Source organism: Falco rusticolus, chromosome 4 (genome assembly GCF_015220075.1).
Source record: "Falco rusticolus isolate bFalRus1 chromosome 4, bFalRus1.pri, whole genome shotgun sequence".
Lineage (NCBI taxonomy): Eukaryota > Metazoa > Chordata > Aves > Falconiformes > Falconidae > Falco > Falco rusticolus.
The window spans coordinates 24,858,126-24,873,334 of NC_051190.1; the positions used below are offsets into that span (position 1 = coordinate 24,858,126).

Genomic DNA, 15,209 nt, shown 5'->3' on the forward strand with positions numbered 1-15,209 from the left:
CCCAGAGCAACTCCTCCTGCTGCGATTTCACAGCCCAGCTGGGCTCCTGGGAGCTTCTGTTGGCATTGGAAAGCGATTTTTCCTCTGCCTCTCCTCCTTCTTTAGCAATATCCTTTGCCTTGCTGGCACTTACAGGATGCAGCTGGGTGGTAGCAAGCACTAGGGAAAAGCAGGTACATGAACAGTTCATGGTAGTGGTTTCATAAGAGATCTGGTTGCTTCTGTCATGGCTTAAGCAAGAAAGAAAGTGGATGCATTCGCCTTTTCCCCAGGGAAATGCTGCTTTGACAGCATTTGACAGGTGGTATTTTTGGCGGTATGCTCCCAGTTACAAATCAAAGGTTAGTCCCAGTTCAAAAGCCTTGGGAACTGCTCACTCCTTGTGATGGTGTAGCACACCAGACCTGTGGCAAAGGAGCGCCAGTCCAGGTGCTGGAGCTTCTCACACGTTTTCCGGGTGGATGCGATCTCTGCTGAGCCCTCCAGGTGCTGCAGCCAGCTGCAGTGCTGGTAGTGGGCTCTGCTGCCCACCGACCCTTCCCAAGCTGCGGCACCCATCGGGCACCACGTGTCCCACACGTGAGGAGAGGAGCTGACAAGCGTCACAGGGACGGAGGGACTGGAAAGCAAGTGTCACTGGGTCCAGCTGTGACCTTCAAGCAGTGGCATACTTACTGCCTGCGTGTTGCTGTGCCAGGGCCTGTGTGCTGCTGCTCACACCTTACCGCCTGCCGATGCAGGGGTGAGCACACGGAGCCACTGCCGCCCTCCTGCTCATGACGCTGGGGGACAGCCACAGCTGGGGGAGCCAGCTAATGGCAGGGCTGAACCTGCAGACTGGGGACACTCTTCCCCTCTGGCAAAAAAGGCAGGGAGGGAGAGAAGCCCCCAGAGATGGGCTAGGAGTGGAGCTGTGGGCAGGGTGACAGGGGTGCATGGCAAGGGGCTGTTCTTCTCTGCCTGTTGGTCGGAGCCAGCCCGGAGGGCTGTGATACCCTCGTTCACCACTGCAGGAATGAGACAAAGCTGCTAGAGAAAAGGCTGCCTGGGGCAGCTACTGTGGCAGAGATCGGAACACCAAAGGTGCCAGTACCCACAGGGAAGTAGGAGAAAAGTTGTGGATACTGCTGGCAGCCCTGTCTGTCCTTGGCAGGCTGAGGAGTCTCCAGACTCGCTGGGACAGAGCAGATGCAGGCAAAGAGCAGGGGGCTGGATGACAGCCACATCTTTCCCATGTAGGAGCTTGGCACTGGTGGGAGTGAAGTGTGGGTTTGAGACTGCTTGCATTTCCTCCTGGATGTGACTTCCCAAAGTGCCTGCCATGTGGCTTGGCACAGAGAGCTGGGACAAGATGGGAGGAGCGGGGGGCACTGGCAGCCCCAGACAGGCAGGGCTGGCTGGTGCCGAGTGGCTGAGCCTGCTCGAGGCAGAGGAGAGGGGGCACAGCAAGATGGTGCAGATGGTCCCAGACAGGCATGTTGGTGGGGACGCTGGGGTCTGTGGGGACACACTGGTGACACCAGGGAAGGTGGAATGCTCCCCACTTAGATAAGCGTGTCCTGTGTGGCTCTGTCTTACTGCATAAAAAATGCAGTAAATGTCAGCTGATTGTGAGCTCATGTCAGACGAACAAGCTTCTGAGTGATAGAAAGTCTTAACTAAGCACAGTTGCCGGAGTCCTCTGGCTGGCTCTTGTGCAGTGTCCACCATGATCATTGCAGACCGACAGTTTGGGGTCCAGGCTTTGGATTAACCCGTGAAAATCAATTAATTAATCCTCACTTAATCTTGACAACAGTCTCAAATCAGTCACTTCTGCAGGGAGGGAGGTAATCTGGCTCCTCCCAGCTGAGGGAGATGCCCTCAGAGAGAGGCCCTGTCCCACCACCAACCTCCACTGCCCTCCAGCCTGTCCCCAGTCTGGATGCGGGGGCTGGTGGGTGCCGCTGCAGAGGAGGGGGCTTGGCCTGCCTCCCTCAGACCACAGGATCCTGCGTCGGGAAGCCCTGGCTGGGGCCACCTCCATCCCCCGGCAGCCAGGTGGGAGGAAACCTCTCCCGGCCAGCCTGGGCTCGCGGGCGGCAGCAGCGCAGGCGTCCGAGCCCTTGAGAGGAGCCAGAAGGGCCAGGCTGGGGGATTTGTGCAGGAGCTGCGTTACAATGAGGCAACGAGGGTTCAGAGTCTTTCAGATGAGTGTTTGCTGAATGCAAATGCATGTGTGAAATGCAGATAAGTGTGTATTAAACCTATTCCAGCCCTCTCAGCAGTGTGGAGTGCCCGGAGCCTGTTTGCTTTGCTTCGGCTCCTTTACTTGCTAACTGTTGAGCTCTGCTAATCTCAGAGGGAGCTGTTACAGGGACAGCCAGTCCCTGTAACCAAGGGTGATCCGGGTTAATAGGAACCTCTTAGAGCTGCCAGGAAAGGGAACACAAGCTGAGGTTTTGCTGTGTTTGATCCTTTTCTCTCTGTGGTGATGGTCTGCTGGAGGAATAACCCTTGTGGGATTTGCACAGGCTGTTCTCTCGCTGCATTTCATGTTTGTGTTGCTGAAAGACAACACTTCAAAACCAGGGCAAAGCCCAGCCAGTCTAACTCATGCCAGCATGCTGTTGTCTCTCGTACTGTTGTCACTGATGAAAGTGGCCCGAGAAGCAGGGCGTCCCTGGACTGTGACAGTCAACCAAACTCTGAACGCTTTTGGAAGAGATTCTGCATGCTGTCTGACACCTTCCTGGCTGCAGCCCCAGCAATGGCACCCACAGCGCAGGAGCTGGGCTACCAGGGCACAGTGGCCACATCAGCCTGCCCTGGCATGCCTGCAGCACTGAGCTCACCCTGCCATCATGGCAAACTATTATTTATGCTTTCAGATACTGCTAACTCACAGATAATTAATGTCAGAAAGCTGCCATGGTGCCGTTGGTAATAGCTCAGCAAAAGGAGACACATTGGTCAATTAGCAACTATTTGATCTGACAGTACCAGCAAAGGGCAGATCCAGCTGCCAGCCCCCTTGGCTAATATTGTTAAGATTAGAGATTAGTCAAGGCTGGGGATGGGGGGGTGGGGACCATCGGAGGAGGGGAAAGACCCGCAGGCAGAGCTTTTGCCCTGCACTCGCTGCGGCTTCCTCTGGGGCTGGTCCAGGCGCTGGCTGCCTGGCCTGGGTGCGAAGGTGTGTGCTGGCCTCCCAGCCATCGCCTTGCTGTCCTGACATGGGAATGTGGCAGAATAGTGGAGAATCAGCGGCAATGACAGAGTGCCCTTTCCTAGGAGATAAGCTATGTTCCTTTGGAGAAGCCCACGTTATGAATTTTGCAATATGGGGGAAGTATTAAATGAGAAAGAGACCTCTGAGCAAAGGAGATGTAATATCTGCATATGTGAAGGCCTCCAACTGTAGGCACAGCAATATTAGAGGATTTGTGAAGTTTAATGCAATTCTTTCATCCTGGGGCTGACGCCATGAAATGCAACACCATGATTCACTTGGAAATAAAAATACATGGAGGATGCAGGGAGATCTGTTGTATCCACTCCCCAGGGGGATCTTCAGCTACCTGAAACGCTGTTTGCTGCCACAGCTCTTGGCATGGGGATCTTTCCCGAGCACAGTGTCTGGTAGCTCAGGGTGCAGCAGGGCTGGGGAGGTGCCTGATTAGCTTTTAGCAGCCTGTGCCACTCTCACTTGTCAGCTCTCAGGGTGGTCTAGGACCCCAGCAGAGGGGGTGGGCGGCCGGGCAGGCTGCAGGCAGCAGTGCCTCGAGTGCCAGCAGAATGGAAGAGCAACTGTCAGACATTGCTGGAAGGGCCGTGGGAGAAGCTCCGAGTGCCTGGGTGGGTGCAGAGAGCAGGTTGGACAGGGTGAGGGTGCACATTTCTTCCCATCTGCATACGGGCGCCAGCCTGGACACAGCCCAGCGGCAGTGTTTCTGCCAGACTGGGGCCGGCATGTCTGCAGAAGAGGGACTGATCCTTCAGTGCTGGGTAGGCAGAGCTTTCCCGTGCCTGTGAGGAGCCTCAGAACTGCTCGAAACCATACAATCGCCTGAAAACCAGCTCCTGGGAGCTGGGACCCCCGTGCTGTACTGGGCCTGCCAGGAGAAGGAACGCTTTCGGAGCTGCGGGTTCCTGCAGGACTTGGGCTCCCTGCCACAGGCACCAGCCAGAGCAGAGCAGAGCGTGCCCGTGGGACCTCGCCAGGAGCTGCTGTCCCCACCGGGCAGCTTTGTCCTTTGCAGCTGTGTGCATTTCCACAGCCGTGGTACTTTTTTCCACCATTGTCTGAGGGATGTTGGTGTCAGTAGCTGCGATTATTTTTGCTTTCCCATAGCAGGAGACTCTGATTACAGCCGGTTTCCTTCAGGAAATTGATGCTTTAATATTCAGTCTCGTCCGATGAGGGCTAAATTTTATTCCTAGAATAACATTTAATTAAGCGCTCTGGCTCTCTGTCTGTGATGCACCACTGATCTGCACAGATGCACTTACCTTCATCAGCTCTTTTAAAACCAGCTGGAACTGAAGTTAGAATAAACTCTAAAATTTATGGGCTGTTCCCTCCCTTTTTAATTAGCACTGTAAGTGTGTGACAAGAGGCCTCGGGCCAGGGGAAGGAGCCATTTACTTGTTTACTGGTACTTACCTCGCTCTGCAGCCTTGTCCAGCAACATCCCCCCTAGATGGAGCTCTGCAAAAACATTTGAAAGCAAGAAAGCAGACGGCTCCTGTTGCCCTATAGACGCCTCCCGCCCCCCCCTCCCCCGCACACATCGGTCATCAGAACAATCTTGGGTTTGACCTTTGTGCTGGGGTGGGAAGGAGCTGTTCTCATGGTCAGCATTCAAGAGTGGGATGGGACACCCTGGCGCCTTGGTGGGGTGACAGCCGGGTGGGCACTGCAGGGTGGGCGCCTCTGCGGGTCACGGCTGCGTGGCACCTGGTGCTGAGCAGCGTTGGCAAAGGGGAGCCGGTGATGGACGGGGATGGGACTGGGCTGTGCTGTGCCAGCAGACCAGCCCTGTGGTCCAGTGCTGCGCTCTGCTCTGGCCGTGCCTCTCCGCTCTTGCCCTGGCTCTGGGGCAGTTCCAGGGCTGTTTTCCTGAAGCCTGAGGTTCCACCCTGCTTTCTATCTCTCCCTCCCCTTGGCTTGCAGAACAAGCAGAGAGGTGGGCTTTTGCTTTTTTAAGGGTCAGCACCGCGGTCCCCCCTTATCTTCTCTGTGTGCGCCTCCCAGCACACCAGTATCCTTCTGGCACCAGGGGGTTGTGATCCAGGGACGATGGGATGGTGGCATGGGAGAAAAGTGGATGTTTGCTGTAGACCGGTGCTGCTTTTGTGCCTGAGCAGCTTCTGCCTTGCTGTGCCATGACTGTCTTGCCCTCACAGCTCTGCTGGCCCCTTGCCTTCCCCTGTGGGCTCTGTGCAGTCCCACTCAGCCTGTACGGCTAGCTAATGGATGGTGGATCACTAGATGGAAACTGAGCTCGGATCTCTGCTTATCCAATCTGACCTCCTGCCAAAGACCTGCCAGAGCAGAGTGCACCCTAGATATTCAAAAGCCCAGCAGATGCAAGAGGCAGTCAATTGAGCAAAGTGATGGGGATGTCCCTCCTGATGACCCTTTTGTTATCAGCCAGAAAATCTTAGACTGTAAGTAGCAAAAATGTGTAAATGATTGGAAAAAAGATCTGCCTGTGTCATTGCGTGAAAGGGAGATGAAGAGAGACGAAGACCAAGCCTTAGCACAGCTGATAAGGCAGTGGAAGAACGCAGGAGACAAGCTGAGTTAACCAAGAGGGGTGGGGGCCCAGGGCTGAGGCAGTGCATTTTCATACAGAGGAAATGTTGCATCAACGTGGTCATTACTGTTTGTACAGACAGTGTTACAGGAGGCCTGGGCAGTTTCGCAGACAGTTTGGCATTAATGTATCCAAAGACAGTGGAGACTGAGGACAGAGCTGGAAGCAGGGAGCAATGCTGAGGGAAACAATGGTGTGCCTGAGATGTTTCCCAGGGCTCCCCAGTACTGGACCACCCTGGAAATGAGGAGCAGTTGGAGGACAGAAACCGCAGCAGGGAAGGCACTCTTCTGTGCAGGAGGGGGAGAAGCTCAATTCTTCTTATAGCCTGCCTTGGAGGGAAATTAAACAAGTTACTTCTTTCCTTTCTGTTGCCTCTTGGGACATTTTGGGTAACCGCTCTGGAGACAACCAGTATAAATATCTGCAGGCAGAGCTGCATGAAGCTTTGTATGTATCACTTGCACTGCAGGAGGACTTGCGCAAGCAACTTCTCCTTTCATGACTATCACATGGAGACTGGTGGAGATTTTCCTCCTGACAGACCGAGCACTTGAACTCCAGGAAGTGCCTGGTACCTGCTCTGGAGAGCTGGAAGAGCAGGGCAGCTGCTTCCCTGAGTGTGGTACTAGTGGTACTGCACACAGTGCTGAGCTGCCTCATGGCCACGAGACGCTGGCCTATCTTCCCACCTTATCCTTGGCTCTGGCCAGTGCTATTACGCCTTTGGTTTCACAAGCACTAAATTCACTCACAAATTTTATATATATATATATAAAAAAGACATACTGTCATAAAATCAGCTAGCTGAGCATTCCCCGATGAAAATGAAATGCTGCTGCTCCTCAGAAGTGCTGGTTCTGGATCATTTTTCTATTAAATATTTGGCAAAGTCTGACTGCAGCCCCAGTGTCCTCTCGCTGCTCAGCCCTTTCCAGTCGCTGGACGCAGCCTCGTTGCTGCACCTGTGAAGGCCAGGCATCCCGTGCTAGTGGCCTGTGCTGCCAGTTATTGATGGGGGTTTCTTGCCAGTAGAGCTGGGCACGTTGCATTTGTGCTGGTGGATGTGCTCAGCTTTGCAGGAGCAGAGCCATGTGTTGTTTCATCAAAGCGGGGAGCCTGCAGAGCCAGCCTAGCGTGGGGCAGGGCAGCAGGGTTCTCGTTTGTGGGGATCTGGGCTGCAAGTCTGCATGGCAGAGATCCCACCGGCAGCCCTGGCAGCTCAGCTGGGGTCCATCCTGTAATGATGCTGCTCATAGAGGGCATGGAGCTCCTGTGCCTGAGCTCAGGGCTCTGGAGCATTTATAAACCCAAGGAAAATGCTGTGAATTCTGCTGCCTTGACAGATAGTCAGAAAAATGTTGGATCAGCTGCTGACCCAGGGGAAGTGGCAGAGGTAGGTACAGTGCTGAGACTCCCTGGAGGGTTGGAGTTAATGCATTTGACTCATACCGCAGGAGCAAAATGTTCTGCTGTCTCAAAGCCCCACTGGGGGAGTGAGGGCAAGAGATCTGTGTGTGGCCTGTTTAACAGGTGGGAGCAAGAATGCGGATGTCACTTCAGACAGCCGCTCCTGCTGCTGCTGTGCTCTGGCAGAGCTCGACAGTTGCCTTCCCTGCCTGCCCTGGCTGTGAGCTCCCAGCGCTGCAGGGGTCAGGCTGGTCTCCCTGCCCTGTGTGCCCCTGCTCTTAATGGGGCACGGGGCGTTGCTTATCCTCATGCTGTTGCCGTTGCAACTCAGCAGAGGCTCTTCTCAGGGAAGCTGCAATCGCTGCCGGCAGTCCTTGGAGAGATGGCTGGGGGCAGCTTTTGCTCCTGGACCCCATTGCCATGGAGGCACTGGTGTACCACAGCAGCATGGGTGCCTGACTGACCCCATTACCCTCCTCATGGTCTGACTGTCATGCTGATGTGTCTTCAAAGATAAAATGCTTTATTCTGCCTAAACTTATGAAGGGTTCTTGTACACAGCTGGGATGGGGCAGCTCAGAGAAGCAGCTTTGTTTGGCCAAGTCTCCATCACTCCCTTATGTCCGATGCAGGGCTGATGGTAGGGAAGTGGGATACTGCCAGCGGTCCCAGCTCACACGGGTGTCTGAAGATGCAACCTGAAGTGAAACCAGGAGCCAAATGGCTGCTCAGGGGTGAGGCAGGTGTGTCCTGGAAGTGCTTTACAAAAGCTCCTGCTGCCTGAGCGAGCAGTGAACCAGCACAGCGCGGAGCCTGGAGTGGCTGCAGACAGGAGCTGGTGCACAGCCCAGATCCCTGTAACAGCTTTCCCAGCACTCTCTCATGGACCGTGCTGATTTTGATGGGCACGTAACACAGTGTGAGGCTTATTATATTCCTAGAAAGAATGAAGCTTTAAAAGATGCCCCCAAACCAAATCCAAACTGCAGAATGGTCAACTCTCATCAGCATTAATGCCACTGAGCAGCATTTTTGGGGCACCTTGGCTGTTGTGCCAGCAGGTAGAGGAATGTTATAGCTAAGCCTGGAACATTTTGCAGAGGCACTTCTCTTGGCAGCTTTATGATCTTTTCTGCCTCAGCTGGGAAGCCAGCAGGACTGAATAAATCTCCAGGCCAACAAAAGCCCAGGATGTTTTCACAATTGCCAGGATTTTATTAATTTACAAGTACGTTATTGAATTTCTTCCTTCCTAACAACAGCTTTCACTTAGATGGCGAGTCCTTTAGCGTGTTTGGGTGTGCATGTAGGCAAAGCTAGTAAAACTCGGCAAGGAAGTCACCTGCCAAATATTTGTGCCGTTAATGCCAGTAAAATGGAAATCAGATAAAATGGATTTTATGCTTTCATTTGTCAGATCTTACAGCGCTTTGTAGAAAGGGGACTGCCTGCCATACCCTGGGAGGACCTGGCCCTGAGTGGGGAGCTGGCCCACACCACCCAGCTTGTGGGGCACCAGGCTTTTGCACAGGCGGCAAGTTCTACTGACACTCCGTACAGAAAGAGACTTTTCCTTCATCCCATTCACTTCACGTTCTTTGTGTCTGTGGCCACTAGAAAAGTTAATTTGGCATCTTCGCCTTTTTAGCTCAATAGTATGACCTGCTTTAAATACATACTGGCAGCTGCATTGAAAGGACCCAAGTGTCCCCAGAACCTGAGCAAGCTGATGCATTACTATGACATTTCCCACTGCTGCTGGGGTGAAACACTACTATTTTTATCTATGTTTTGGGATCTGCCAACCCATTCCATAGCAAGAGTTAAATGAGCTACTGAGACAAAAGCAAAAGAGCAGGGGTGGTTTAGACTGGCAGATGGTGTGTGTGGGCTGACTGTCAGCATCACAGTCCCTGTCTGTGCAGGTGCACCTCTGCCTTAAGGAGAGGTGAAAACCCGGGAGCTGAGCTTTCCCCTCGGAGTTGGGCAGCGCATAAAGCAGTGCCTGTAATAACCTGTGGAGACAGTGACTGTCTGACTCAGAGATGACAGCAGAAGCTTCACCACCCACATTTTCAAACCCATCTTTGGTGGGTCGCTGTGTCCCTTGCAGTGAGCAGCACTGCAATTTTGCCCTGTGATCCAAGCACGCCCTTTGTCGGCAGCTTTTCCCAGCCCCATAACTGAGTTTCTGTTGCCCACTTAGTCAAGGTGGGCAACAATATTGCCCAAATTTAGCTTGTATTGGTGTCTATTTGGGGCCCTTCAGCTGTGATAGGTGTCTCCTGTGCACAGCCAGAGGAGAGCGTTCAGCACCAGCTGCTCCTTAGTCATGGGTGGTGTGTCAGCTGCAGCTCCCACTGCTGTGCATCTGCAGGAGAGCAAGGGGTGGCAGATGTGGCTCAATGACTTACCCTGCAGAAGTGATGGGGCAAGTTCAATTTTTAAGCTATTTTCTATCCATTAAGAGCTGCTGTCCCAGATGCATCTTTTTTGTTCTTGGCATCTAATTTACCTTCTCTTGTCCTTAAGGAATACCTTCTCCAGATCTCACTTTTTCCTGGTCCTGGTCTCCACCACTGCTGTCTTTTCCTGGCCCACATTTTTTACAGCACATCCATCCTCAGTGGTGCTCTTAGTCAGATTCCACGTTCTGCAACAAGCCTGCAAGGGCAGTTAGTGTCTTCACAGGCTGCCTCACTCTGTGTGCACAGTGTCCCCTCCATGCCAAGGGCAGTGGTCCATCCTGCTCTGATGTGTATTCAGGAGTACATGTCCCATCCCATAGGTGACTCCCCGTAGAGCTGCTTGTTGATCCTAAGTGTTGTTTGTTGTGGTGTGTTGGTCCAACTGGCTGGGGCCAGCCCTCAGTGCTGAATGTCTGAGCATCAGTGGCTGGGTAATGGGGAGCGGCTGATGGGCCATGCCATGACCTGGTGCCCTCCCAGCCTGGGGACATCTCTCAGCACAAATTCCCCTTCCCATGGGTCATTCAGGCAACAATCATTGACTGGAGCTGAGCTAGGACTCAGGAGGACTCCTGCACTGCCCTTACTGTTGCTGTTCTGGTTAGGGACAGGGTTACTAAGATAGTGTAGCTTTCCTTTTTCCTGCTTCACTGTTACAAGGATTTTTAGCAGTATTTTCCTCTTGTGTTTTCCTTTACTGCTGCATTGTGCTCCCCACTAGAGCAGGCTACCAGAGGTTATCACAGACTGCAGGCTGCACATTCCAGCTCACATTTATGCCAAGAATAATGTTCCCGGTGCTTCTCATTTGTACTCCTGAACAGCCAGGCTGGGTCTGCTTGGCATATCCCAGCCAGCTGTGGAGGAGCAGGTGACCGAGAGAGGCAACCTGGTTCCTGCGCAGGGTGTAAGCGAACAATTGTGCACTGGGGATGGGTAAAGCAGCGCCCAGCCAGCAGTGATGGGGCCGACAGTTTGCTTCAGCACAGGAGAGACCCATTTCCACTCTGCTCTGGTCCCAGCAGGCCCCTCTGCCCATCATCCCCAGCCTGCCCGTGTTTAGGGGCTCTGCAGGGGGGGAGGGTTGGCTTCTGCCAGCTGCTCCCCATCGCTTCTGCTGTGCTCGCAGCATGGCTGCCTGACCTGCCCAGCTCCTGCTGGCACCACGTACTGTTTGTTTCAGCATAATGGATCATTACCATCAAACAGTTGTTCCACAACATTGTATTGTTAAGGGAAGGTTAATCAAGAATTCCAGAAGGAACTAAACCAAAAAATCTTCTTGCGAAGCCAGATCTGAAACCAAACTTGCTGAAAGAAGTTGACCTGTGGTCAAGACAAGTCCGTACAGGGAAAGATAATTGAGGTTCAGTTCTCAGTCAGCTGTTACTAGGGAACCGGCTGTTGTTTGAGACCCCCAGAAGTTTTCTTAAATACCTGTAAGGAGCATGCACAACACTTCATTAACATAGCACCACCTATCCTTAGGAAATGAATGAATGTGTATGACTCTTCTGAGTAATGTAATGCATAAACATATGTATGGTCTATATAATCTTGCCTGAATGTAACGTATGGCATGCACGTTAGGTGGAGCGATCCCTCATGCATCCAGTGCTGTAATAAAGGAATGCCAGCTTCTTCGTGCTACATTGATGTTAAGCAGTTTTCTTATTCCCAGTTTCAGTGACACCACTGGCACCTCTCCAGCTGTGGGGCTCGGGGTCTGCCCTGGTGCTGGACAGCCCTGCTTTTGGGGAGGAAAATGGGATGCAAGGTGATGCAGAATGGCCTCAGGGGTAAGGACCTGTGGATGGATGGAGGTGTTGTGAGTACAAGCTGAACCATAGAAATAAGGGGACCAGCCCTCTTCCTTAGAGCCTCTTCTCCTCGGGGACAGGCTGGCATGGCAGATCCCCCTCAGGGAACGCTGTGGGAAGCTGGGATATGGGGGTTTAGCTCAGCAGTGGAGTGTGGCCATGAGGTTTCCCACAGCTGATTCCTCCTTTTGGATTCTCCCGAAGATGGTGGGCTTGTGTGGCAGGCAGGGCCCCTCCCCTCCAGGTAACAATTAACGGGAAATATCTTCAAGTGATTAAAAAAATTAGAGGAGGTTAATTATTTCTGAACAGAAAAAAGAAGAATTAAAATGGTTTCTGTGGGTACATTTAAAATACAATCAATAATTTATCAGACAATTTTCATCCAACAATGAGGAATTAGGAGGCTTCAAAACTTCCAAAAACTTATCTGCAAGGGAAAATGTTTAAATTATTTATTTTTCTTCCTGTGGCTTGTGCCAGCCGAGCAGCCCCACCAGCTGTATGGGGCACGTTGCCCAGTGGCTGCAGGAGCGGGGCTGGGGGCTGGTTGAGCTGGGGGTGCTGTGGCAGGTGGGGGTGCAGGGTCTGAGGGGTGCTGCTGAGCAGGGGTCACCTGGGAATCACTTACTGCCCCCCACCCGCAACCTGCAAGAGCCCCAGACACAGGCAGCCTCGACCTGCCCAGGGGCCCCTGGGGACCTCGTGGCCTGGGCAGGGCTCTGTCCCTCCACCTGCACCCCAGCACTGGGCTGGGTTTGGGGTGGGGGCTCAGAGGAGGATGCCATTCCCAGGGTGCTGAGTGGCTTTCGATAGGCTGGATGCCAACCACAGTGAAGCGAAGCGGCAGGAGCCCGGCCCAGGGATGTAATTAACCCCTAGGGAATACGGCAAAGCTGGAAATGAAAGAGAAGCTAGCTGGAGTTCATTGTCCACCCCAATGAAAAATCCTGCATACCATAAATAATGGAAGGGGCATAGGAGCTGCTGTGAAGAATCTTTCATCATCTGTGGAAATATGCCTGGTTTTACAGAAAAAACAAATATAGTGAGTTGAAAATAAATGGCATTATTAGCAGAAAGGGAGTCCCTAATTAACCAGATATAGCCCATTACTGTAGCCTTCAATTCATTAAATTGCATAATTACATAAAAACACTGTTGATGTGCTATTCAGTATATCTGGTATTGTCTTTCTAATAATTAGCTCTATAATTGTCAGTTTGACAGGGTAATTAAAAATGTTTAAAGATGTTGTGTCAGCCTTTTCTCCTTTGCTGAGCTCAGTTGGATGTCTCTAGAAGATGATTTTCTACCTGACTCGACCACAGTTTTGTTTTTGATTTATACCAATGTGTTACAGGAATGACCAGACTCATGGATTACTTTGATGTTCCTGCTAGGCTGATTTTTAAAAGTAGGAGAAAAATAACTCCTAATGTCATTTTCATTTACTTTTAGGACATCTGTGGTTCCATCCCCCGGTCCATGCTGCTGGTGATGTGACTTTCTTCCGAGCAGTTTTATGGACGGAGCGTTGTGAAATCTGACATTTGTAGCCTTAAATCTCAGTTCTGTTTGCTGTGTAAAACCTTTCATCCCACATGCATTTTTTATGAATGGATTGAAAAATGCAAGAAATAAAGCCTGTAGCTCCAACTCCTGTGGCTGTGTGCAGAGCAGGGCCGCTCAGCCAGCACGGACAGCCCTGGGGAGCGGGACAGTGCTCCTGCACCCGAGGCTACTTGGATCTGCGAGGGCTCTCACGCAGAGATGCTTCCAGTTGTGCCGGGCTCAGACGTGGGCGTGATGGTGCTGAAACACTGCAGAGAAACGCAAGACTGGTGTGTCTGCATGCTGCTGTTGGCAGGTGGCACAAGACCATGGGCACAGTGGTGGGGAGCAAGATGGGGTTCTCGATGTGCTGGGGAGCCCGGGACCGGTCAGCCAGAGACAGCCTGGGGACGGCACGTCTGAGCCCTGTGTTGGGGATGCTGTAAAGGAGGCAGCTGCTGGAGCCCTTCACAGCAATCCCTCTCAGCTCTGTTGTTTTAGGGCAATGGTTGCCCCTTTGGATTGTCAAAACCCTGGTTTACTTCCTTTTCCAACAAAATAAACCTGAATATTCATTGTTGAGAAATGATAAACAAATCTGTCCTCACACCCAGGAGCTTTGCCAGCTGGGCTTGGCTAGATAGGAGTCTGTTTGTGAAAGCTTTCAAGGATTTTTAAAAATAATGTGTTTTGAATCATTAAACCAATGAGGTGATCTGGTCTTCTGAAATAAACAGTAATCACGTTGAAGTGAAGTCTGAACTTCTGTCTTGGCAAAACAATTTCTGACACTTCTCTCTCTTTCTTATTTTTACATTTGTGTTTGTATTTATGTTTATGTTTATTTTTGTTCTTGGACACTGTTTCTTACACCACATCTTTCCTGCTATAGCAGGAGATCACACACTTATCCAAGTACTTAGGGCATTCGGCTGAAGGAGTCCCCTCCCTGCACTCCTTCCCCTCGTAGCCAGAAGCATGCCTCCGAGTCCAGATGGCCCCATTCCACCACTCTCTAGCCATTAGTTTGTATTCAGTATTCATAATTGCTTCGCTAACTGAGAAACTTTACAATCTGTTGCAGACCATTATATGCAAAACCATGCCCAAATAATTGATCCCCTGCCATCCAAATTGCAGAAGTGCTCGAGCATTTTGTAATCTTACAGAAAAGGTTTGTATTCTGTGTATTTCAAATGTATATTAAAGTAAAATTGACAATGAGATAACAAGGCATAATTTTACAGCGGCTCTGTCATTAAGCAATCACGCACCCATACCTGTGCACCGAGGCGGTGTCCTGCCAGGAGCGTTCTCGCTCCAATGCGCTATCTGGAGCTGAACTGACGCAATTTACTCCTCTGATGTTCCACATTTGCCATTCCCATCTCGCCACCGCCACGGCATGCTCGCCCGTTTGCCACGAAGCTGGGAGATCGTTTAATGCTCGGGCGGGAGAAGGGGGCCTGTGGCCTCTCCGCGGGGCAGCTCCCAGGCGAGGCATGCCAGCTGGTTTCAGCCTGCTCCCCTGAGCCCGGGGGCAAAGCCACCTCTGTTGTGCCCTGCGATGCTGCAGCTGCTGGCTTTGGGAGGGAGAGGAGGCTGCGGCACTGCCCAAGGCTGGCACTGGGGTGGGGTGAAGCTCCGTTAGTGCATGCCGTGATGGCCCAATGCACTGGGTGGGGTGCAGAGCCAGCGCTGGTGTCTTCAGTCCCTGCTCAGGAAGTGAGCCATGTGTCCCCAGAAAGCAAATGATATACCTAGAAGATCAAAAGTATGTAATTTCTGCCAGAAGTCCCATCTTTCTGGGATGGTGCCACCTCAGTGGGTGCAGGGAGGCAACCTGAGCCCGCTCCCAGCTGCACAGCCCAGCCCCCGGGGCACCTGGAGAGGGTGCAGGGACCCCGCTCCAGGTGTGGCACTGGCAACGCCACAGCCCTCCACACCGGGCAGGGGCAGCCCCGCGGTGGGCACGGTGCCTTGCAGCACACGGGGGTTCGCCTGCAGGCTCTGGCGTCTGGGTTGTGCTCCTTGGGCTGGGCAACTGCCCGGCGGGCCTGGGCAGCCCGTGCTGTTGTGCCGTGCTGGAAGAGCGGAGCACACCCAGCTTTCCTCCAGCAAGCGGGTCTGGCAGGTGGCGAGCAGCCGCGCCGGAG

General features: G+C 52.6%; 1 long non-coding RNA gene across 2 annotated transcripts in view; it reads left to right on the forward strand.

The window, feature by feature from the left end:
- Positions 1 to 14,279, forward strand: part of LOC119146080 — a 113,230-nt gene extending 98,951 nt beyond the window's left edge. For both annotated transcript variants that reach the window (XR_005103627.1, XR_005103625.1), the window contains 2 exons: positions 11,361 to 11,507; positions 12,961 to 14,279. This is a non-coding gene — a long non-coding RNA (uncharacterized LOC119146080). The remainder of the gene's footprint in view (positions 1 to 11,360; positions 11,508 to 12,960) is intronic.
- The last annotated feature ends 930 nt before the right edge of the window (positions 14,280 to 15,209 follow it).